The following is a 27,225-nucleotide window of genomic DNA, read 5'->3' on the forward strand; positions in this document are numbered from 1 at the left end:
GGAAGGAAGGAAGGAAGGAAGGAAGGAAGGAAGGAAGGAAGGAAGGAAGGAAAAGGAAAATTAGCCAGGCGTGCTTGTGCTCACCTGTAGTCCTAGCTACTAAGGAGGCTGAGGCAGGAGAATGATTTGAGCCCAGGAGTTGGAGGTTACAGTCAGCTATGATGGCACCACTGTATTCCAGCCTAGGTGACAGAGCAAGACCTGAGACCCTGTCTCTAGAAACAAACAAACAGACAAACAAGACATGCTAACAAACCATGACATAGTTGCATAACAGAACATTATAGATCAGGGGTCAGGAAATTACAGCCTGTGTGTCAAATCTGGCCTACTATTTTTTTTTTTTTTTTTTTTTTTGATGGAGTCTTGCTCTATCACCCAGACTGGAGTTCAGTGGTGCAATCTCAGCTCACTGCAACCTCCACCTCCCAGGTTCAAGAAATTCTCCTGCCTCAGCCTCCCAGGTAGGTGAGACTACAGGCATGAACCACCACACCCGGCTAATTTTTTGAATATTTAGTAGAGATGGGGTTTCACTGTGTTAGCCAGGATTGTCTCAGTTTCCTGAGCTCGTGATCTGCCTGCCTTGGCCTCCCGAAGTTCTGGGATTACAGGCGTGAGCCACTGTGCCCGGCCTGGCCTACTACTTTTGTATACACATTTTAGTGAAATACAGCCACACTTATTCTTTTACATACTGCCTATGGCTAACGGTCCTCAGGTCTGCAAATCCAAAAATTTTTACTGTCTTCTTTACAGGAAAAGGTTTTGAACTTTTTGGAAAACTGTCCCTGCTATAGATCAGTGAAAATAAACAAACTATGGCTATATATGTATAAACAAGCTATGGCTATATATTTGTATGTACAAGTATGAATGTTACCAATAAAAGCTTGAGCAAAAGAAGGCAGACCAAAAAAATTACATAAATATTATGCTTTAAACTGTATTTCTGATCTCTTTTCCCTACCTCTCCCAGAGTTTTTGCTATGTTAAAATTTAACTTTGTTCTTCCAGTTCCCCACTACAAACATCTATGTTTCCACATCCAATTCATCAGACGTCTCATTGTGGAAAACAGTAAATATCCAGCCCCATGGCTATAGATCTTTCTCTACCATTTTGATTGAAGTCATCATCATCTCTCATGAAGGTGATGTAATCGCCTTCTCACTGATGTGTCTCTTTGTGCCCTTGGCCCTATGCACAGAAGGCAAAGTAATTCTATTAAAAATCATATCAGCTCATGTTGTTCCTCTGTTGAAAACTCTTTACTGCCTTTCATTCTTATTCAGTACAAAAGCCAAAGTTTCACGCTTACCCATGTGAACTTTCCTAATCTGGCTTGTGATTACCTTGCTGGCCTCATTCCCTACTACTCTCTCGCGAATTCCAGCCAGGGTCTTCCTGGAACACACAAGTATTCTCCTGTCTGGGGACCATTGCGCTTGCTGCTTCCTCCGTCTGATGAGGCTCTTTGGCTCTCTCAGTGAGCCAAACAGATTTTTACTGAGCCAAACTGAGATTTTTACTCCAGTATTTCCTTCTTAGTAAGATCTTGTTTTCTCACCTTGTTTAAAAGTTCAGCTTCCCTCTTCTGGCCCTCACTTAACACACTATTGATCTCCAAAGTATATGGCACTTTCTAAAACACTCTCCACAGCTCTATTTTCTTTTGTAAGCTCCACAAAGGTAGAGATTTTGTTTGTTTCTCTTGTTCTCTGTGGTATCCCCAACGCTTAGAATAATCAATGTCATAGAGTAACCCTCAATGTGTATTTATTAAGTAGAGAATTAACTGAGAAGTTATTCTGGAATGCTAAAGAAAAAAAAAAGTGAGAAAACCACAACAAATAAATATGGAGGACAGGGAGGGGAGGTTTGCTCCAAAGTTGCAGAAGTTCTCAAAGAAAAAAAAATAAACAAATCAAGTGCAACGTGGGCAAAAGAGACATCATTATAAAAGATCCCCATAGGAAATTAGTTTTGAAAGTCATGACAAAAGGACTCTTGCTTCTCCGATGAAATCTGTGAAAAAAAAGACGTCTTCCAGCAGCATTTATGAGGTACCAGGATAAAGGAAATTTTGACAAGCACTTTCAGTTAAGAGAAAAGGAAAGAAACAAACAAAACAGGTTACTAACAAAAAGCACAAATCAGTCTGACGCAGACTACTTCACTACATCAAAAGTCAGAATGAAGAGGAGTGACAGCTCATGAGTTTGAAGAGAAGAAGGTTGTGACCCAAAATCTTTACACGTATCCTAGTTATTTTTCATGCATGTCACACCAGAAATATATTCACAGATATCAAACAGTTTAGAGACATGCGGCCCATGGATCTTTATTAGAAAAAAAGCAATTACACGGAAGAGATGACTATAAAATAAATTTGAATTTAAAAAATCAAGACTGGAGACATAACAACATAAACATATTAATATCCTTTCTCTTTATCTTTAGGGTAACAATGCCGAAGAATGAATACATTCGAGCACAAAGAGCGAAAGATAAAACATCTGGTTGCGAATGCCAGCTCATTCAATAATTAACGCTGTAATTTTGGGCAAACCACACAAACTCTTTGAGTTTAAAATTTTTTATTTATTAAATTAAGAAAGCAATACTTAACTTTCATAAATTGGTTGAACAGATAAAATTAGATAATGCTTATATGAGGGATTTGTAAATTACTCTAAAAATGTCAGTACTTATTTTTCCCTAATAGCTTATGGATTTCCCAATTAAATCATCACAGTGGCTTCCACTTTTCAAGGGATGGGCATGTCCATGAACAGGAGATTTGTGGTGGAGTAGTGAAGATAGCTCCATGTATGCAGAAAACATAAATCTTTTTATTCTAGGTCTCAATTACCATATTTCAGATCTCTCTGCAACACAATGACTAGCATCACCTATTTCTATAAAATGCTTAAGAATTGAATCTTATCCTTAAGCCTTTGTGAACTCCTGTGTTAACCAGTCAGGTTACTCTTTACCGGAATCTATACCTCCTACCTGAAGCATGCTTATTTATTATTCAGGTTATACGTACTTGCTCTCATCCTGGCTAGGACTGCCTTGATCTTGTGTTCCAATCTTTCCGGTCTTCACTCAAATGCCTTTTCTGCATGAAGTCTTTCCATATCTCCAAACATCCATCATTTTTGGTCATCCCCTTTAAAACCTTTAGTGTGAACCACACAAGCACACTATTTGCAGCTTAATTATATTATTTACTATCTTGCATTACCAATTTAGGATTGTGTTGGTTACAATTTCCACAAACATTTATACTGGAATTGCAACTAAACTATCACTGATGTCCATAAAAATATGTACATGGGCCGGGCGCGGTGGCTCACTCCTATAATCCCAGCACTTTGGGAGGCCAAGGAGGGTGGATCACAAGGTCAGGAGATGGAGGCCATCCTGGCTAACATGATGAAACCTCCTATCTCTATTAAAAATACAAAAAATTTGCCAGAGGTGCTGGCACACGCCTATGGTCCCAGCTACTCGGGAGGCCGAGGCAGGAGAATCGCTTGAACCCAGGAGGCAGAGGTTGCAGTGAGCCGAGATCCCACCACTGAACTCCAGCCTAGGGGACAGAGCGAGACTCCATCTCAAAACAAACAAACAAACATATGTGTATTGATCAGAACAATGTCCATGACATAGCATTAAGAAGAAAAAAGAGGTAAAATTATTTGTACTATGTGATCTACACAAAGTAAAAATGCTGGCAAAAAGATTAGAAGCAACTGTGCTTCAGGCTGAGAGCAATTATGTCTGGGAGGTAGGATCACATTATTTCAGAAAACTGGTTTTATGGTGCTATACTTCTTAAGATATTCCAAGTGATCAATTGTTTAAAAAATTCTACAAGTGAAATCCTCCTCTTGAAAATTCATATCACAAGTAAAATTATTAAGTAATGTGGTATCATTTAGGTAAGGTAATTATTTAAATGTATCATCAAATACAATTCCCTGGAACACATTTTGGAAACTAGACATTACAGAATTTCCCCAGTGGACATAAAATATTTGAAAAAATATTTTTGTTTAAAGATTTGTATATTAGCAAAGTAACATGTCCTCTTTTTAACCAATGGAACAATGCAAAGATGTATTTAAAAATTAATCATCTCTTCCCATTCCATTTTTATTTCCATTTCTAAGGTAGGAAATATTAGCAAGTTGATGTGCATTAATTCATTTCTTCCCCCACAAAACAAGTATATATGCACCTATGCAAAAATGCTTAGGATTTGAGTTATTTATTTTACAAATAAATTATTTACAAAAGCAAGATCATATTTACACATTTTTTACAATTTTTTATTCTCACCTGACAAAATTAAACAACTATCTCCCATAGTCTAACTCAGCCTTTCAATTAGCTGGATTATTTTGCAGAGTAATATGCCACAGTTGATTTACTTATTTTCCTATTGATGGAGAGTTCATTTGCTTCCATTTGGGTTTTAACACAATTTGTGATGCACCTTTGCACAAACACATTTACTTACAAGCAATTTTATTTTTATGGAATCAATTCCAATACATAAAAATGGACATGTATTTATTTTGAGTTCAGTAGATATCATCAGTTCAAGAACATATATTTATTTTGAGTTCAATAGACCATCACTAACATTATTACTTTTTATTTTAGTAGATATTGTCATGAAAATCATTACTTATCGATATTGTGGCAATCACATTCTCTCTTGGTAAATATGCCCATTTCTCTACATCTTTACAAGCACTTGATGCTATCATCATTTTTGTTTTAGTAGTGTAATGAATAAAAAATAAAATTATTGTATTTTCCTAATAATATTGTCACATACATATACCCATAAATTAATACTTTTTTGTTTTCCTTGTTTTTGAACTTCAAAAGACTGTATACCATATATAGATGTTCTTTCACAGCTTGATATTTTTCTACAGCTTTTAAAATACAAGTTGAAAATTGTGGCTATGATTCTTGTTTTCACAGTGGAACAGTATTTTGCTGTGTGGCTATATTTAATTTATCCATCTCCTTTCAGTGGGTATTTATACTTCTTCTATGTTTCCTTCTTATTTCTACTAGCATCAAGGCTGCCATAATGATTCCCCTGAATATCAATTGATATACACGCTCCAAGTTCTATACAGCTCCATAAGTAGGAGTCAGATTACTAGTTTATAGGATATACACAATTTTCACTTCATAATTTTGTTTAGCAAATTCTTTTCTACAGAATTTTTTGATCCATTCATATGTTAGAGTTTTATACAAGTTTTTATTTTCCCAAATTCTTGCCTAGACTTGGTGCCATCAGGTTTGAAATATTTCTGAAAAATGTGTTGGTTTCTAATGGTCTGTCACTACAATCTCACTTTTAATTATCATTTCCCATATTTTTTTAAAAAGTGAGACTGGAAAGAACATCTTTTTATGTTTCTTAGCTTTTCATGTATCCTCTTCTTGGATGTGTCTAATTAAGGCTTCTGTGAATTTATCAATAAGATATTTGCCATCTTTTACATGCTAATATTCTAGAGAATTATTGGTCTTCTACACCTATGGAAAATATTGGTTAACAGCTGGGACTTGTCTTCACTTTGTTTAATGAGTTTTGATAGAGTTACTAATTGTTTCAGTTGATTCGAGGCTGAGGGGTTTTTTGGGACATAGGCTATAAACTGCTAAAACGTGGAAAGCTCCAGGCACACCAGGACAAGTTGTTTACTTTGCTTTCAATTACTATAAATTTTTAATTTGATAAAATTGAATGTACTAATCTTTGCATTTATGGCTACTGCTTTTTGTGTTCCAAAAAAAAAAAAAATGCCTTATTTCCTGGGTCAGAAAAAAACATATTCTTGTATCATACTGTCAAAGTTTAAGCTTGTCTTTCATATTTAAGTCTACAAACATATAAAATAGAATTTTGTGTATATTGTGATAGAAGAATGCAATTAAACACATTTTAAAAGTGTATTTTATTAAGGTATTGTCTACATAAAGTCCATCCATCTTAAATGAACAGTTGGATCAATTTGAGGGAATTATATTTAGCACTGTAATGTCCACCATAACCAAGACACAGAACAATTCTCTCACCTTAACGAAGTCGTATTGTGACACTTCACTCCTATCCCTGTGGCAAACACTGATCTGATTTCCATCCCTTGAGTTTTGCCTTTTTAATAATTTAATTCTATTGGAACATACAGTATGTAGTCTTAGATTTGACTTTTTTCACCTAGCATTGTTTTGAGATTGATCCATGGTATTTTATTTCTTTTTATTGCTAGGTGATATTTCATAATATAATATATCAAATTTGTTCATCTTCACCATTTGATTAGTTGGCACCATTTGGATATGCTGTTTTCATTTTGGGGCTATTACGAATAATGCTGCTATGAATATTCACGTAAAAGAGTTTGTGTGTGCGTGCATTTTCATTTCTCTTAGGTAAATACCTAGGATATATGGTAAGTGCAGGGCTGACCTTTTAACATACTGCTGTACTGTTTACAAAATGGCTCTGCCACTTTTTTTTCATACCAGCAATGTCTATACACTCTTTTTGGTTTCGTCCAAGAGATATTTTCTTAAGCTAGTGTTAAAATGATTTATTCCATGTTTTCCTCTCTAAGTGTTATAGTTTCAGCTCATACGTTTAGGTCCCTGATTCATTTCAAATTTGTGTGTATGGTGAGAAGGATCGTGTGTGTATGATTTTTCTTTTTCTTTTTGTACATATACATAGCAGTTTCATCACCGTTTTTGGAAATGCATACTTTCCACTCTTTAAATAACTTGGCACTTATGTTGAAAATCAATTTTCCATATAAGTGCAGGTCTATTTCTGAACTTTCCATTGATTTATGGATCTATCTTTACTTCAGTATCTCTCTGTCCTGACTAATGTAGCTTTATATTGCCTTGAAATTGGGTTGTATGAGTTTTAAATTTTTTTCCAAAATTATTTTGGTTAGTGCTGTGATCTGAATGTTTCCATCTTTCTAAAATTCCTGTGTTGAAAGCCTAATCACTAATGTTATGGCATTGACAGGTGGAGTCTTGGGGAGGTGATCTCATCTTGAAGGGGAATCCTTATGAATGAAATTGACACCGTTATAAAAGAGACCCCACATTGCTGCTTATCCCATCCACCATGGGAGGACACAGAGAGAAGGCACCATTTCTGTGAATCAGAAGGCAGCCTTCACTAGACACTGAATTTGCAGATGCCTTGATCTGGGACTTTTCAGACTCCAGAACTGTGAGAAATAAATTTGTTGTTTACAAGCTGCCGAGTTTACAGCATTTTGCTATTGGCAGCCCAAACAGACTAAGACAGCTAGTTTAGATCTCTTCCCTTTCATGTACATTTTTAAATAAGCTTACCAATTAAAAAGAAATCTTGTTAAAATTTTGATTGGAATTATTGCCTTGAATGTCTAAATCAATATGAAAAGGACTGCCATCTAGACAGTGTTGACTCTTCCAGTAGTTATTTCTGCATTTGTTTAGGTCCTTACTACTTTTTATTTGTAATGTTTTGAAGCTTTTGTTATATAGTGTTAGACATCTTTTATTAAATTTTTTAATACTATTATAAATAAAGTTTAAAATATTTATTTTCTTATTACACATTAATAGAATACAGAAATCTAATTGATTTTTGTTTATTGATATTGAATCCTGCAATCTGGCTAAAATCATTTATTACTCTAGTATATGTAGATTTTCAAGGTTTTTTTTTTTTTTGCATACACGGTTATATAGTTGGAAAATTAAGACTGTTTTGCTTCTTCTTATCTATGTGGGTTTTATTTCTTTGTGTTGGCTGTGGCATTGGACTTACAATAGAATTTTAAATAGAAGTGGTGAGAGTGGATTGTCTTGCCTTGTTTGTGATCAAACAATGGGCTTAAAGTATGATGTTAAAAATTATGATAATTCTAGGTTTTAAACAGCTGTTCTTAAATTGAGGAAGTTTCCGTCTATATTTAGTTTGCTGAGTGTTGCTGTCATGAAATGGTGCTGAATATTTCTGAATGCTTTTTCCACACCATTGATGTAATGATGTGGTTGTTTTCCTTTGTTCTATTATTATGATGAAGTTCTTTGACTGGTTTTCAGATTTTTAACAAATTTTGCATTTCTTGTCAAAAAACGCTTGATCATGGTATATTATCTCTTTTTCTATGTGGTTGGATTTGATTTATTACCTTTTTAAACGGATTTTTATATTATATTCTTGGAGAATATTGGTCTACAGTTCTCTTTTTATGGCCTTTGATTTTAATTTCTGAACAATATGGGCCTCACAAAATAAGCTGGAAAATGTTTCCTCCTTCAGTGTCTGAAAGAGTTTGTCTAAGATTGGTGTTATTCTCTGAATGTTTGACAGAATTCATCAGTGAAGCCATTTAGTCCTAGAGTTTTTTATGTAGAAGATTTTAAATTTTAAACTCACTTCATTAAGATTTCTTCATATTTTGATTTCTTTGTCAGTTATTTTCAGTAAAGATTTTTTTTGGTGGCTAGTTAGTTTATGTTTTTCTCAATGTCTTTATTTTATGTAATGTAATTATCTAATGTAAATCGAGTTTATATGGATAAATAATTTTAAGATTTTTTCTTCTCTTCTGATTTCTATTGTTTTTATTGAAAATATACTCAGAGTCAAATGTTTATTTCTCTTCATTTATGATTTGTCAAGCTTTCTGAATCTGAGTTTTTGTTGCTGTAACCAAGTGTGGAAAATTTACAACTGGATTCATAGACTGCATCTTTGTCAGAAATATCACAGGAGTAATGCCCTGTTCTTTCTTTTCTTGACTTCTATTAAATAATGATGAATTTCTATTTGTTATTTTATTCTTGATTTACATTTTGCTTATTTCATTAACGTGGTATTACCTTCCTCTCCAGATTAAAGTTACTGTTTTCCCTTTATAATTTATATGTGTTTTGTGAGGAGTAATTTAAAACTACATAAATATCTCATTCCTCATCAAACTTTCAATATGTTCACTTGCTTATTAACATCTATATGGATTCATAGCTTCCTATTTTATTCAATGTATGACAATGTGCTACTACCATTATTTATTTCAATGCTCCAGTTGTCTTTAATTTAGCCAGTAGACATCCCTTCATATTGGCTTCTGTGTCTTTTTGGCACATCCTATCCTTCTTTGTGTATTTTCTTGCTTTCTGGCATCAAAAGATGTTTCAGGGCCATTGTGTTTTTTCATGCTTCAGCTCTGAATCAGCCATTTCTCCAATGAACCTTCATTCTTTTTTTTTAACTTTTATTTTTAAGTTCTGGAATACATGTGCAGGGTGGGCAGGTTTGTTACGTAGGTAAACGTGTGCCATGGTGATTTGCTGCACCTGTCAATTCATCACCTAGGTGTTAAGCCCAGCATGCCCTGGCATTTTTTCTAATGCTCTGCCTCCCCCTACCCCACCCCCAACAGGCCCCAGTGCGTGTTGTTTCTTCACCCAGTGTCCATGTGTTCTCATTCTTTATAATGGAGAATGTCATTTAGAAATCATGCTTTGGGCCCTTCCACGTGTGTTCATTACCATTGAAGAACAAAGGAACAATATGTGTTTATTCACATGCACACACACATATATAAATACACACACATTTAAATATATATTTACTTTTTTATCTATACATACTGAAAATCATAAATATATAACTGTGGTAGGCAGAATAATGGCTCTCCAAAGATGCCCACATTCTAATTCCTAAAACTTGTAAACATGTTAGTTACTATGTGACAAAATAGACTTAAGGTAGTAGACGGAATTAAGTTTGCTAATCAGCTGCTCTTAGAAATAGGAAGTTTTTCCAGAATTATCCAGGTATATACAATGTAATCACAAGGGGTCTTAAAAGTGAAAAAGGAAGACAGTGATGCAGTGTATGACTCATCCTGCCATTGCTGGCTTTGAAGATGGAAGAAGAGGGTACAATCTAAGGCACCCAGGCAACCTCTAGAAGCTGAAAAAGGCACGGAAAAAAAATGACATCTTGCGTTATCATAAAGAAATGCAGCCCTGCCAACATCTTGATTTTAGTCCCGTAAGACCTATGTTAGATTTCTAACTTTCAGAACTGTAAAATAATACATATGTGTTGTTGTGAATCATAAAGTGTGTGATAATTTGTTAAAGCAGCAATAGAAAAATAACACAACATTGGTGTTTTAATTTCAATTCCATACCAATGGTCTATTTCAATTTTCTTCTGTTTTGTATTTATAACTACCCTTCCCAACGGTAAGTATTCTGTTTCTTATTATTTTTAATAAACTTACTTCACCAGTCTCTGGATATGTAAACAATCTCCCATCCCCACCTCCACCTGCCTGTAAGCATCGATTTCTTACTTATCCTGCTTGGGTCTGACTTCCCATGCCAAGTTCTGACATTGAGTCACCTTTATGCAAGGGTGTCCTGCTCAGGCTCTGACACCACATGCTGGACTGCCCCTTACTGGGCATGTCTTCCTCACTCTGCTTGGGCTTTTTGTATCAATATCGAGTTCCCTTTCCCCCTGCATGAATGCCTTTTGACCCTGATTAGCATTCTGTGCAACGATTTCCCACTCCCCCAATCTACTGTCTACCTTGGTTTATCCCAACTGATGACTTTTCAGCTACATTATTGAGAAAAGGTAAGTTAAAGAAAAGGAAAACATGAGGGAGGGAAAAAGGAAAGCATGAGAGAAGCTCTTTTCTGTATTTTCTAGAGGGCAGATATTTAACATGTTTTATATTTTCTTCACTCTATGTTGCATTTTCTATAACTTCCTTAACTTTATGTTCCAGTTTTCTAACATTTTCTTTAACCACGTCTCTTGTTTTTAAATTTGTTGTTTGTTTTGATTTCTTAATTAGTTTGCATTTCCTCAATAACTGTTGGAATTGAGGATGGTGTATTATTTTTTAACACTTACTGGAATTTTCCCTTCTTGAATTGCTTAGTCAGTATTTGCTGTTCAAATTTCTATTGAGTATAAAACATTCTAACAATGATTTTCTCTGAATGATTGCACTATGGTTAGTTTCATTCTCTTATTTATAACTATCTGTATTTTCTAAATGTTATTTTATACTAAATTGCATTCACCATCAGAAAATTTAAAAATTTCAAAATAAAATAATTAAAAGTAGTTCTGTGATTTATTTCGTACTTTCTTTTATGACAAAAACAGAATGACAAATGTTGAAAAATGAGAAAGGATGGGATTTATTCTCTGTCTCTTAAATAACTGGATCACCTCTATAAGCTTCCATTTTTCTACTTCAAAGCCAGTAATATATTTTTATTACTGACTGACTTTTGAATAATAATTAAAGACTTTAAAACGTTCTATATCCAGAGATAGATGGTGTTTGATTTTCATAAGGTCCTATGAGAATGATACTGCCCAATTGCCAATAAAATGTCAGCCTTTGCATGAAAGGTATCACATTATTTAATGGATTCAACCTCTTGTCCCTGTCATTCAATAGGTTAATTTTGCTTGTATTGGTTTCTCACCAACACCATCCTCAACACTTGAAGCTATGCACTGTCCATAAAGGATTAATTTTATGCAAGAATATCACCAAGATTAGAAACCGGGGTGGGCGGGGCAATGCAAAGGAGGTAAAACATAGTTAGAGCTCCAGCAGAAGTGATCAGTATTAATCTACATCTCACTTGTTTTTCTTCTCATTTCTCTCTCTATCCTGTCATCTCTGCATATCTCTTTGCAGATAATAGCATTGTTTTGGTTTATAGGTAACTCAAATTTTGAAGGTGATTTTATCTAAGGAAAAAAAGTCACATGGGGACCATGTACTATGCACTATATTGTTGAGAAGTCGGGGACAGATTCTAGAAAACAAGGGGTAGAATGGGGAGGCCGGGGAGCTGGGGGTTGGCATTAGGCACACCTGAATCCCAGCTCCACTGCATCCTGCCTCCATTACTTTGAGACACTTATTTAATCTTTGACCACAGTTTCCTCATCCATAAAACGGTGACTAAAATTAACTGATTAATTTCTTCATTAACTCAGTAAGCATTAATTGAGCACCTACTATGTTTCAGTAACATGAGCTATTCAAAATATTAAATCAGAAGAAAATGACACATTCTAGGAAGTCAATAAAAATTTCGTTCCCTTATATAAGAAAATAGATACAGAGGACATTGAATTATAATTTTTGAGTTCCCTGATGATAACTTTAAACTGAAGTTATCCCATTATTGATCCATTAAGTTGGGTCTTTATGTTGAAAAGCAGTATCATATTATGTGGAAATTGACTGGTAAGTTTAATAAGTGATAACATTCACAGCCTTGAAAATCCCAGGAGAGAAATGATGCAGACTGTAATTGAGATGTCCTCTGTCAATTTATTTAGTGGCCATTGGGAGGTAAGCATGAATTTTAAATAAAGGGTTTTGCACAAAACCTTGCATGTATCAGAGAACCTAATATTTGAAATTATCATTATCATCTTACTCATTTTAAATAGGATCATTTAATCTGAAACCTGGAAATGATAAAAGAATCATATAATCAATGTTTCTTCACTATAAGTCTATTCCATATTGTGATAATAAAAATCACTCACTCTCATGTAACACACACACACACACACACACACACACAATCATCTCAAAATTAGAATATGTTTTTTGGGTAGTAGTACCTAAACATAAGCCTCATTAATAATCACTGTATTTACCATCTGCTTCCACCAATCAAGATATAGTTTATGATTTAAAAATAGAAATTCCATTTGACCCAGCAATCCCATTACTGGGTATATATCCAAAGGATTACAAATCGTTCTACTATAAGGACACGTGCACACGAATGTTCATTGCAGCACTGTTTACAATAGCAAAGACCTGGAACCAACCCAAATGCCCATAGACGATAGACTGGATAGGGAAAATGTGGCACATATACACCATAGAATATTATGCAGCCATCAAAAACGATGAGTTTGGGTCCTTTGTAGGGACATGGATGAACCTGGAAACCATCATTCTCAGCAAACTGACAGAAGAGCGGAAGATCAAACACCACATGTTCTCACTCATAGGCGGGTGTTGAACAAAGAGAACACATGGACACAGGGAGGGTAGCACTACACACTGGGGTCAGTTGGGGAGAAATAGGGGAGGGATGTTGGAGGGTCGGAAGCTGGGGAGAGAGAGCAAGGGGAGAAATGCCAGATGTAGGTGATGGGGAGGAAGGCAGCAAATCACACTGCCACGTGTGTTCCTATGCAACAATTTTGCATGTTCTTCACATATACCCCAAAACCTAAAATGCAATAAAATAAATAAATGGAAAAAAAAAAGTAATGACTTTTATAAAAAAATATAAAATTATAGCTGAATATTAATCCAATGTTTTTTAAAACATGTACTCTGAAGAATTACTGATATGGCTAATTTCCAGATACTGGGAATCTGGAAGTCAAAGTCCAAAGAGGAGACTGGATCTGCCCAAGTATACACAGTTTGCTGTTGACAGAGCCAGAACAAGACACAGTTCTCTTTCCTTCCAGAAAAGTGCTGCTGGTTCCATTTTTCACTCCTGTCTTCCTTTGGATGGAGGAAAACGATGATGAAACCTAAAATAATGCCTATCTCAACTTCAGAAATTTTCCTCAAATAATTGAATCAGTAGGTTTGAGGCTTCTTGGGAATCATTATGTTAGACCTGAGGCAGAAATAGCCGATCTCCTGGTTGAAATATGTTGCATTTAAATTGGCACTGCTTTTCCCCAATGTGCAATTAGGAAAGACAAAGACCTACTTCTGTAAATGTTGTTAAGGAAAAATGGAGCAGGTGTCTCCTTTCTTTCATTTCTCTGGGTCAGTTGTACTCCTGAAGCCTCTCTCTGTTTAGATGTCTATTGTTGTTCTCAGTTGCCAGGGATGATTCTCCTAGTGGTTGCTGAAGATTGCCTTCGGTGAAAAGATAAACTCACAGGGCCAGGGAAAGGGGCCACCTCAAATGTACCAGACACTTTCCATACACTGGCTCCTTCAAGCTTCACAACCACCCTGCAGGTCACGCATTATGTTTCCTGTATGTATTCCTTTATCCGTTTATATAATATAATATTATTTAATGCCCATTAAATTGCAGCATTGTGGAATCAATAATGAGGCTGAATAAAAAAGACACTGTCCCTGTCTCTGTGGATTTTGCTTTCTGGCAGAAAAGCCCAAGAGTAAATGAACAATTAAATACAATTGTCACTGACATCCCCATTTTACCGATGACAAGACTGAGGCTTAGTTGATTAAAGTAAATTGCATGAGCCATTCACCAATTAACCAGGAGAATATAAGTCCACGGCTTGCCCATGTTCCACCACACTAACTCTTAGCGTTCTCATTTCAGAGAATGAACAGATAGGAATCTCAAGGGGCCACTTCCTTTCAGAACACAAAGACGGCTGAGCCATCACCAACAAACACAGGCAAATGCAGAGCACCAAGAGTCTGATGTAGAAACCACCAGAGGATACCTGCAGTTTCACATTTTTTTAAACAGAACTCCTCAGTAGTCTTTTAATTTAATTAATAGATTTTATTTTTTAGGGCAGTTTCAGGCTCATAGCAAATTTAGGCAGAAAGTACCAAGAACCACACATGACGGCTTCCCCCGCCACCAACGTTTTGCACCACAATGGTACATTTGTTGCAACTGATGAACCTACATTGACACATCATTACCACCAAAAGTCTATAGTTCACACAAGGGTTCGCTGTTAGGTGATTGAACCCTAATGTGAATTATCTCTTACACTAGGGTTGCATAATCTACGGTGATATGGTTTGGTTTTGTGTCCCCACCCAAATTTCATCTCAAATTAGATGATTAGATCATGGAGGTGATTAGATCATGGAAGTAATTTCCCCCATGCTGTTCTCATGATAGTGACTGAGTTATGAATCTGGCATTTTCCCTGCTTGCACTTCTCTCTCCTGTAGCCATGTAAAGGAGGTCTTTGCTTCCCCTTCTCCTTCCACCATAATTGTAAGTTTCCTGAGGCCTCCCTAGCCATGTGAAACTGTGAGTCAACCAAACCAAACCTCCTTTGTTTATAAATTACCCAGTAACGGGTAGTATCTCTATAGCAGCGTGAGAATGAGCTAATACATATGGGTTTGGCCAAATGTATGATCACATGTATGCATCATTATAATATTAAACAGAATAGTTTCACTGCCCTAAAAATCCTCTTTACTCCACGTATTCATTCCTTCCTCCTCCTTAATGCTGTGAATCCACTGATCTTTGACCATCTCATTGTGTTGACTTTTTCCAAAATATCATAAAGTTGGAATCATACAATTCGTAGCCTTTTCAGATTGGCTTCTTTCAGTTAGTAATTTGCAAGTTTCTTCTATGTCTTGTCATGACTTCATAGCTCATTTCTTTATAGTGCTGAATAGTACTCTCTTGTGTAGATGTGTAGCTCTGGACAATTTTAATTATGTTTGCCCCAACAATTGTCCTTGCAATTAGGAGCACCAGCCCAACTAAGGTGAGTTTAAAAAGAAGACCAAGAAAACCCCAAAAATGTTATGAGATTAAAAAAAGAAGCAATCTGAAAAGGAAGCCTGCTGGGAGCCCAAAACACACACTTCACACTTTACATAGTTTCTGAGAGCCTCAAGTTTCTCACCTGTGAAATGTCTGTGGTAACAGTCACTTCATACTGTTAATATGGTTACTAAATGAGCTGAAATAGGAAATCATCTAGGAGAATGTTAGCCACCAACAGGTGTGTATGACAGAGTTCTCCAAAGGAACAGAACCAATAGATACACATGGAAAGGACATCTATTGGAGGTATTGGCTTACACAATCATAGCAGCAAAGTCACAGAGATGACAGGCTGTCTGCCAGCTGGAGAACCAGAAAGGCCAGCAGTGTGGCTCCCAGAAAGCCTGCAGCATGGCTCACGGCAAGTCCAAAATCTCAGAACCGGGAAAGTTGACAGTAGCCTCCCAGTCTGAGGCTAAAGGCCTGACAGCCCCAGGAAGCTGTGGGTTCAAATCCCAGAGTCAAGAAGCCAAAGACAATGGAGTTTGATATCAAAGGCAGGGGGAGAAAAAAGGCATCTCACTCTGGCAAAGAGTGAGAGAGAAAGAGAGAGAGAGAGAGAGAGAGAGAGAAATGATTATCTCCCTTCTTCTGCCTGCTTTGTCTTCGAGGAGCCACCAGCCGATTGGATAGTGCCTGTTCACTTTGAGGGCAGGTCTTTCTCAGTTCACTGACTCCCATGTTAGTCACATCTAGAAACACCCACACAGACACACCCAGAATAACACTTCACCAGCAATCTAGGCATCCCTTGACCCAGTCAAGTTGACATCTGATATTAACCACTACAAGGTGTTTCTTCCTTTGCTCTTGAACCTAGCAAACAGTCAACAGTGCTTTGTACACTATGGTTAAGGTACGTTCTTGTAGCTTTCACTTTCATCTGCATGACATTTTGCTTTTGTAAAGAAAGATCTGCTATTCCCTAGACTAGACCCTTTTGGCATTTTTCAGACTGATGCTGTGGGACCCATGTTTGTGGGATACAGCAAACATATGGCATACTTTCTCAAATTTAGATAAAGTTACCTTTGCTTCAGTGTACTTATTGGAAGCTTTTATTCACAAACTTTTACACATTCATTTCCTCTGATAGGCTGAGTTTCTAGAAAGCCCATATTATATCTTATTCCCCTTCATGTTCCTGGTAAACAGCCTGCCACATATTGGATGCGATTAAATACTTGCTAAACAGAGAGTAAAATTAGATTATTAAAGTCCAGTGCAGACTTAATATAAACATCCTAAAAATATCTTTCTTTTCACTTCATACTCTAATTCAGGGTTTCTCAACCTCACCACTATTGACATCTTGGATGGGATCATTCTTTGTCACAAGGCGCTGTCCTGTGCACTGTGAGATGTTTAGCAGTATCCTGGCCTTTGTCCACTAGATGCCAGTGGTAATCCCTCCCCTGTGTTGTGACAACCAAAAATGTCTCCAGACATTGCTCAATGTCCACTGGAAGGTAAAATCACCTCTGGTTGAGAACTGCTATTTAAGATAACTTGCTGACCATCTCACCCATCATACATGACCAATTAAACTTTTATCCATCCCGTAAAATGTCCTGACTTCCTTTTCTTATTTAGTAGTATCTCTGGCCTGACAGTGACTCAAGCTTAAAACCCCAAAGATATCTGTAACCTCTTTTGGCTTTTGTTTTCTCACATCAAATTAGTGACTAAAAGTCTTGAAAGCTCTGCACTCAGGCAGCTAGATAAAATAGTTAAATTTGGATTCCAGAGAAGCAACAAATAATATTTTTGTATAAGTATGTCTCAAATGTTGCAGGAGAGATGTATACTAAAAAAGTATTTGTTGTTTACCTGAAATCCAAATTGAACTGCGTGCCCCGTGTTTTTATTTGCTAAGTCTGACAGTCCTACTGTGTGCCTAAATTGCCTCTCAAATTTGTTCAACTTTTTCTTTTCCTGAGGACAACATCTTAGCTCAGGACTTAATTATCATTTGCCTGGATAGTTCTGGTGGTCTCTTTATTCATCAGCAAGCTTTTGGCTTTAAGTACTAGAAAACCTTGATGCTCCCGGCTAAAATGATATGAAAATATATTTTATCTAAAATAACACATCTATGGTGGTTCTAAGCATACCAGTAAGATTGCAGCTCAGCTTCTCTGCAATCTCTTTGTTCTTTATTTCTCGTGGGTCACTTTTTCCCACGGACTGGTCCTCTCTTCTATGTGTTTTTTATCTAATTTAATTTTAATTTTTTAAAGCAAAATTCCCATATATCTCCACAGGCCAAAACTCTGACACATGTCCATGCTTAATCCATGCTTAAGCCAACTCTTGGAAGGACTTCTGGAATTATTTTGGCTAAGCAGGGTCCCGTTCCTGAGGCTAGGGCTAACCTCCTCTGCAGCACCTGGCTGCGCAGAAGAATGAGGAAGCCAGAATGAAACTGAGGACTGATTGGAGAGGAACAGGGTGGGAAGATGGGATTTGGATATGTAGCTGGCAGTGCATTACAGCCTCCTAATTGGATTCTCTACTAAATGTTCGTATTGTTTCAAAGCGTATTTTACTTGCTGCCATTTATCCAATGAACATTTGTTGACTATCTACTTCGTGCCAAATACTGACGGATAACTTTTCCTAAGACACAAATCTCTGCATATTCTCCCACTCTGAAAGCTTCAGTGGGTCTCCCTGATTCATCTAACTAAATATCCGCTTGTCATTCAAGGTTTGAATCCTGTGTTCTTCTTGACTCATACTGTGCTCAGCCAAGATGCACTCAGTGTTTTCTGAAGGTGCCTTATATTTTTCTGATTGCTTTTTTTTAAAAAATCCTAATTGATCCTTTAAAGAGTAAAATGCCATTGGTACATAACAACCAACCAGATTTTCACAGCAAATATTAACTGTGATATTAATTGTGGGATTTTATAGATGTCCTATATTAGATGGCAGACATTCCCTTCTATTCCTATTTTTTGTGTGTTTTTATCACGACCAGATGTTGGATTTTTCACATACTGTTTGTACATCTATTGAAATGATCATGTGGTTTTTGTTTTTCTATTTTATTGATATAGGTTACATTAATTGATTAATGTACATATTAAGCTAATGTTGCATTTCTGGTATAAGTCCCACTTGGTTGTCATGTACATTGTTTAAAACATGTTGCTGGATTCCATTTGCTACTATTTTGCTGAGGAAGTCTGAGGAATTCATGTATATATATATATATATATATATATATATATATATACATATGAATAGGTTTTCTTTTCTTGTAATATTTTTATGTGATTCTGATATTAGGGAAATTTTGGCCTCATAGAATGAATTGGGAAGTGTTCCCTATTCTGTTAGTTTCTGGAAGAGTTTATGAAGTATTGATATTAATTTTTCCATAAATATTTGGTGGAATTCAACATTGAAGGTGTCTGAGCCTAAGCTCTCTTCGTGGGTAGTTCTGTTGTCATTGCTGTTGTGTTTGCTGTGTTTTTAAATTAGTAATTCAGTCTCTTTATTTGTTCTAGGTCTATTCAGATTATCTATTTCATATTGAGTCAATTTCAGGAATTTGTCTCTTTCATCTAATTTGTATAATCTATTGGCTTACAGTTTTTCATGGTATTATCCTGTAAACTTTTGTATTTCTGTAAGGTTAGCAGTAATGTCTCTTCTTTTCATTTCTGATTATAATAATTTGTGCCTGTGCTTTTCTTTTTGGTCAAACTTGCTGAATGTTTGTCAATTTTGCTTATCTTTTCAAAGAGCCCATTTTGGATCTGTTGATTTTTTCCTATTGTTTCATATTTTTTATTTTATAAATGTATGCCCCCATTTTTTATTTGTATAAATTTATGGGACACAGGTGAAATTTTGTCACATGCATGGATTAGTTGGTGGTGAAGTCAGGTTTTATGGTATGTATGACTCAAATAATACACGTTGTACCCATTAATTATGCTGTAACCTTTATTACTTCCTTCCTTCCACTTGCTTTGGGTTTAATTTGCTCTATTTTTCCAGTATCTTAAGGTGGAAAGTTAGGTTATTGATTTGAGATCTTTCTTCTTATTTTAACACAGGAAATTATAGCTCTAAATTTCTGTCTGAGCACTGCTTTGCTGCATTCCATATGTTTTTGTTATGTTGTGTCTTCATATTTATTAATTTCAAACGATTTCCTAGTTCCCCATGTAATGTTTCTTTGATCAGTTAGTTATATAGGAATGTGTTGTTAAATTTCCACTTTTCACATTCCTTTTTGTTATTGGTTTCCAATTTGATCTTATAGTTCTCAGAATCAAATTTAAATTTAATTACTTTAAGATTTACTGAGGTTTATTTTTTTGGTGGGGGGAAGGTGCCTAGAATATGGTCTTTCCTGGATAATGTTTATGTGCATATGAGAAGGATATATATTTTGATGTTGATGGTTGCCAGTCCTATAGATGTTTGTTATGAACAGTTGGTTATTTCTATTCTTTATCTTCCATTTACTTGTTGGTTTTCTGCCTAGTCGTTCTATCCATTATTGGAAGGGGACTGTTATTGTTTCCAAGTGTCACTGTTAAATTGTTTATTTCTTTCTTCCTTTCTACTTCTTTCTGTTTCATGTATTTTGGTCCTCTGTGATGAGGTACAACCAATACTTTTAAAAAAATCATTAAATTTTTTTATGGATACTCAATATTTATACTTATTTATGGTACATGTAATATTTTGATGCAAGCATACAATGTACAATAAACAAATCAGAGTAATTGGGATATTCATCACCTCAAGAATTTATCATTTATTTGTGTTGGAAATATTCCAAATGTACCCCTCCAGCTATTTTTAAAATATGCAATAAATTACTGTCAACTTTAAGTTTATCGTTAACTTATAGTTAACTGATGCAATATTATAGTTGCCCTATTGTGCTTCCAAACACTAAATCTTATTTCTTTTAACAATATTTTTACATCCAGGACAGGAATTTGTTCTCAATGAAATCCAGGACAGTATTTCATTTACTTTTAAGGCTGAATAATATTCCATTGTGTATATATACCACATTTTTGTTATCCATTTATCCATTGATAGAGACAGGTTGATTCCATATCTTGGCTGCTGTGGATAGTGTTGCAATAAACAAAGGAATGCAGCTGTCTCTTCAATATGCTGATTTTCTTTCTTTTTCATACATACCCAGCAGCGAGATTGCTAGATCATACGGTAGTTCTTAAGCTTTTTGAGGAAAGTCCATACAGTTTTCCATACTGCACTAATTTACATTGCCACCAACAGTGTACAAATATCTCCTTCTCTCCACATCCTCAGCAACATCTGTTATTATTTGTGTTTTTGATAATAGCCATTTAATGGGCTGAAATAATTTCTCTGATGATTAGTGATGTTTGGTGTTGTTTGCATTTCTTTGATGATTAGTGATGTTGAGCATTTTTCATATACCTGTTGGTCTTTCGTATGTCTTTTTTAGAGAAATGCCTATTCAGGTCTTTTACCCATTTTGTAAATCGATTGTTTGTTGTTGTTTGGGGTTTTTTGTTTGTTTGTTTCTTGCTATTGAGCTGTTTGAGTTTCTTGTGTATTCTGGTTATTAATCCCTTGTTGGTTGAATTGTCTGCAAGTGTTTTCTCCCAGTTTGTAGGTTGTTTCTTCACTTTGTTTCCCTCGCTATGTTTCCTTTACTATCTTTCCTTTGCTGTTTTCTTTTCTATGCAGAAACTTTTTAGTTTGATGTGATCCCATTTAACCATTTTTTGCTTTGGTTGACTGTGCTTTTGAAGTCTTACTCAAGAAATATTTGCCAAGACAAATGTCCTGAAGCCAGAACTTTTTAATAAAAGAGAATAGAAAACATTAGAATGTGTTTTTTTGCAGTCAAGTTAAGCAATGTTTGAGTAAGTATTGTTTTAGTTTTGTGTGTGTGGGTCCGTATACATATTACGATATAAAATGTATATATTTTTTAATTGTAAGTTGTCATCAGAAGTATTTGAAAGTCATGACTGCCAAGCTTCTAATCTCTGTCTTTGGGCTGTCATAGACTGTACGAAAATCCCATCCCACTTCTCTCCTTCACCTAACTGCTCTTTTTTATCAGCTTCAGTTTAGATGATACTTTTTTGAAGAGGCCTTTCTTAATTCTACCTGACAAGTTAATTCTGCTGCACGCTCCCATAGCTCCCTGGACTTCCTCTATTGCAGAGCTTCCTAGAATGATTTATTTCCCTCTACTGTAAGGCACGTGCAGGTGTGGATCATGTAAATCTTATTCACTGCTCCATTTCTGGCAGCAAGCAGATGCTTGGCAAGTCATTTGTGTGCAAGGAATATTTACTGAGCGCATAACTGAAGTGCAGGACAGTGAAAAATGATACTTCCTATATTATCAAAGACTGGTAAATAAATATATTTATGAGAACTTACTGTGTGTTGGGCACTGTGCTATTGCTTTACATGTATTATTTTATTCAAACAAAACAACAGTTTCATAAATGATGTATTATGACTGTTTCCATTATATAGAAGGAAAACTGAGCCTCAAATGGGTAAAGTAACTTTCCCAATGTTACACTGTACTATCTAGTAAAGAGTAAAGCAAAGATATTTGGAATTTAGGGAAAAGATAGGAATTTAGGGAAAAGAGATGATAGTGGACTAGAAAGGTCAGCGAATGCTTATTACAGAAGAAGAAGCTGTTTTGCGTCTTGAAGAATGCTGAAATCTGGGGCAACGGTGATGAGTCAGGTGAGCAGCGCATCCTTAGGGGTAGGGAGTGGGGAATTAGAATTCCTCTTATGGTTAGTTTTTCAAATATGCAAACTCTCGCTGCAGCATCACCATACAAAAATAGAAAATAAAAAATAAAATTAAAACTCCCTTTCTAACTAAGCAAAGCAAAACTGTGTTCGACTCAGTTCCTTCTCACAAGATCATTGGCAAGTAAGGCAGAGAAGTGGAATGATAAATTAGGATAGCTATCTGGTAAAGTGCTCCTTGGGATAGATTAAATTCACCTCTGGGTTTTAGTGTTGAAGAAATATGAAGGCATTGCACCATCTAGTGGTTACATTGGACACACAGCAATTCTTTGCTTTCTCCTGGTTCTTACTGATGTTATCTGACATAATGGAGATTGTAGTTTGCTGAAGGAGCAGGGTAAATCTTTGTCCTTCAGGATTCTCAAAGACTGAGGTGTGTTGATAAAACAAAAAAATGAATTAAGACTTTCAGGCACTACGGTGGATGCAGGTGTCCTGAAAGATCTGCTTTACTGCTACCAGTGCATTGAAAATCTTACGTAGATTCTACAAGAAGATTATTGGAAATGGTGCTGGTTTTAAATTCAAGAGAAAGAAAATATCTAAGAATTAACAACAGAAATGGATCTCAATGCCAGAGCTGGGCACCACAGCTCAGGTCAGGATGGCTCAGGTTGTGAGAATAAGTTGTTTCATTTGTTCTATTTCTTAGTTTTGATTAATTTTTATCTTCATTATGCTTTGTATTTTGCTGCTCTTTGAATGCTTGGCAATTTTTATTGGATATCAAACATTGTGAATTTTGCCTGATAGAGTGCTGCTATGATTTAATATTTTTATCTACCACCCCTGCCCCACCATCCCATTCATGTATTAAAACCTAATCTCCAAAGTGAAGATTTTAGAAGGCGGGGACTTTGGGGAGTGATGAGATTATGAAGCAGAGCCTCGTGAATGGGATTAGCGCCCTTATAAAAGAGACTCCAGTGAACTGCCTTGCCCTTCCCCCATGTGAGAATATGGTGAGAAGTTGCCATTTCTATGAGTCAGGAAGTGCACCTTCACTAGACACCAAATCTGCCAGCATCTTGATCTTGGACTTCTTGATTTGCAGAACTGTGAGAAATAAGTGTCTATTGTTTATAAGCCATCCAGTTTATGGTATTTTTTAAAAATAGCAACCAAACAAATTAAGACAAGTACTGATATATTTGTATTTCTATAAATATTATTGGACTTTGTTCTAGGGCCATTAATAGTTTTGACATAGCTTGATCCTTTTGGGTTTTGCTTTTAAGTTTAGTTAGGTAGTACCAAAGCAGTGTTTGGTTTAGGGCAGGGGTTACTTTATTTTATTTTTATTTTTTTGTACTACATAAAAGCCAAGAATGGCTTTTACATTTTTAAATTATTATAAAAGAAAAAAGAGTATACAACAGGTACTCTATGTAGCCTTCAAAGCCTAAAATTTCCACTGCCTATCTTTTTATAGAGGAAGTCTGCTAGAATTAATTTTCCCCAGTACTAAGGCAAGAACCTTCTTAGTATTCTTATAAATTCTCTATGTATTATGAGGGTTTTCATTTTGGTTCTTGATGACCCTTATAAACTCTCCTTGACCCTGGTCTGTCAAATCCACTGGCTTGCCATTAGCCAAAGAAGCAAGTAATCCCATCAAAAAGTGGGCAAATGACACTGGTAGACATTTCTCACAGGAAGATATAAAAACGGACAACATGAAACACACCTAATTATCGGGGAAATGAAAATTGAAACCACAGTGAGATACCACTTTACTCCTGCCAAAAATGGCCATTATTAAAAAGCCAAAAAATAATAGACGTTGGCATGGATGTGGTAAAAAGGGAATACTTATTCACTGTTGGTGGGAATGTAAATTAGTACAACTTCTGCAGAAAACAGTGCAGAGATTTCTTAAAGAACTAAAAATAGATCCACCATTCATTCCAGCAATCCCATAATCCTATTACTGGGTACCCAAAGGGAAATAAGTCATTATATCAAAAAGACACCTGCACATATGTTTATTGCAGTACAAATCACAGTTGCAAAGATATGAAACCAACCTAAGTGCCCATCAACAAATGAGTGGACAATGAAAATGTTACATAATTGCAAATAATTCCACATATACACCTAGATTAAACAGGAAAGTCATTTAATGCAATGCTAACTTTGAACCTTTAGTATATGATTGTGGTTTCTTGTAATGATGTCCATGAGTTACCAAGAATTTTTGTTTTAGTTTGTTTCAGTAATAATTATAACGATTTTACACAAGCTTATTCACAATGTTAGTGAAAATCTTGAATTGTGCTGTTATTAGGAGAGGAGTGCACATTTATATGTATGTTTCCACTGTTTCAATAATAAGAGATAGAGGCAGAAAACGAACAACGTATTTGAGCACCTGTGTTCTTCCAAGCACTGTGTAGGACTTGTATATTTGTTCCTTCTTTTCATCCTCACAGCAACTCTTCATGGAAGGTATTATTAACTGATGGACAAGAAATTTGAATTTTACAGAGGTTAAGTTGGACATCATTCAAACTTTTGGGAAATGGTGAAGCAGAACTTAAAGCTCACGTCTGTCTGACCCGAGCCCTTCATCTTACCTGCCATGACATGATGCCCTCACAGCAATCAGAGAGGGAAGCAGAGTCAGCAGCTACACACTATCAGCAAGGCATACCCACAACAGCCCTTCCCTACTCATTCATACATGCTGGCCATCAAGAAAATGAGATCACCTCGGATGAGAAAAAGTAGAGACTCTGGGCTCATGGCAACTCATGATTCTCCTCTGAAGAAGAATCCAAGTCTGATATTCACACATTTTGGCTTACTATCACTGAAAGTAATGGTCTGGTCAAAGTAGTAATAGGGAGTTAGTTCCTTGATTAATGACAAAAATATGAAAAATTAAATGTTCTGTAAAAGAAGAACATTTAATGGATGATTCTCAAAAGAAACAATTGCTCACAATCATTTTAACTTAATCTAGTTGCATCGATTGTCCTTACTATTAAACACAAATTAAGCAGAAAGCCTAACACTCCTTTGTGTAGGTTTTCCACAGTACAGTTTGTCCTAAATGCCCATAAGGACATTTGGGTTGTTTCCAGTTACTTGCTATTATAAATCATGCTTCCTTTGTATCAGTTTTTGCTACAAAAGTGTAAAGTAAGCAAACAACTAACTGAGCCCATAATCTACAAAAAGAGATAGTTTTACCTTTTCAATTACAACTTTTATGGCTCTAATTGCATCCTTTTCTCTAATTTCATTGGCGAGTATCTCCAACAATAGTGTTAAAAGTGATAGAGATTATAGCCATCGTTTTTGCTCATGACTTTAATGAAACCGAATTTAATGTTTCCTCCATTAAGTAAATTGATTGTATCTTAATTTTATCACTAAATATTCCTGAATTCTTGTCTCATTGAATATTTTAAATACAAATATGCTCAATTTTTCAAAATACTATTTGATATCTAATAAACTTTTTCTCCATAGCTCTATTAATATGATGGATTATATTAATGGCTTTCTTAATGTTAAGCCATCTTTAAGTACTGGAACAAATCACCCTTGGTCATGATGCACTGTTTGTTAATGCGCTAAAAAATTATGTTTGCAAATATTTTATTTGACATTTTGCATCAACATTTAGAATTTAGACTTTTCTCTAGATTCTTTTTATTGTATAATATTTATCAAATTTGTGGATCAATATTGTTTCCTTTCAAAACTAATTTTAACATTTTTGTTTTTCTTTTCAATAGCTTTGGGTTTATCTGAGCTTTAAAGATTTAGGAGAATTCTCCAGCGAAACTATCTGGAGCTGGTGCTGTTCATGAGAAACCCTAACTATTTTAGCTATTCCTCATAAATATTAAGGTTTTTAGACTCTGTCTTTTTTGAGGTCAATTTCAGTTCATCATATTTTGTATTCCATTTGGATTTTGCAAAATAATCACAATGATTTTTTAAAAATTTTACTACTTGTATATTTATATTTACTCTTTTTCTCATTTGGATTAGTTGGTAGTTTATTTTTTTATTGTTGTTGCTTTACAAAAGAACTAGCTTTTAAATTTATTTCTTCATGAGTTTCAATATATTTTTTTCTAACTCATTATAATCTGATTTAATCTTTATTAATTATTCCCTTCTGCTTTTTTGGTGGTGCTTTTTTGAACTTTCTGAGTATGTTATTTTTAACTTTTTGCTTTTTATTAAAATAAATATGTTATACTACACAATCTCTGATAACTGCTTTATCTCATAAAGATAATATGTCATACAGTCATTGTAATCATTTTTTCAGAAATTTTGAAACTTTATCTTTCTCTTTGAACTAAAAATTGCTTATAGCATATTTTTTAACTTCTAGATAGAAGACGATTTTAGCTATCTTACAATTTTTTTAGTTTTATTGCATTGTTATCAGAGAATGCTCTTATAGTTATTTCAATTTTTTTAGGATTTATAGAGGTTTTATTTGGGAATTAAGATGTCTTTAATTTTTGTAAATGCTCCATGTGTATGTACATTTTAAGAAAGTATATACCTTGTTGGTAGACTATATATATTACACACACACACACACACAGAGAGAGAGAGAGAGAGAGAGAGAGATTACTTTATTGGTTATGCATTTATCTTTATTTAGATCCTCCTAGAGCCAATTCCAAGATAAGGTTTTGTGTGTATGTAATCTATGTACAAGATCATCCCTGGAAGCAGGCATGAAGGATTAGAAGGAGTGCAT

The sequence above is a fragment of the Sapajus apella genome, unplaced genomic scaffold (assembly GCF_009761245.1).
Source record: "Sapajus apella isolate SASKATOON/1434 unplaced genomic scaffold, GSC_monkey_1.0 scaffold3, whole genome shotgun sequence".
NCBI classification, from domain to species: Eukaryota; Metazoa; Chordata; class Mammalia; order Primates; family Cebidae; genus Sapajus; species Sapajus apella.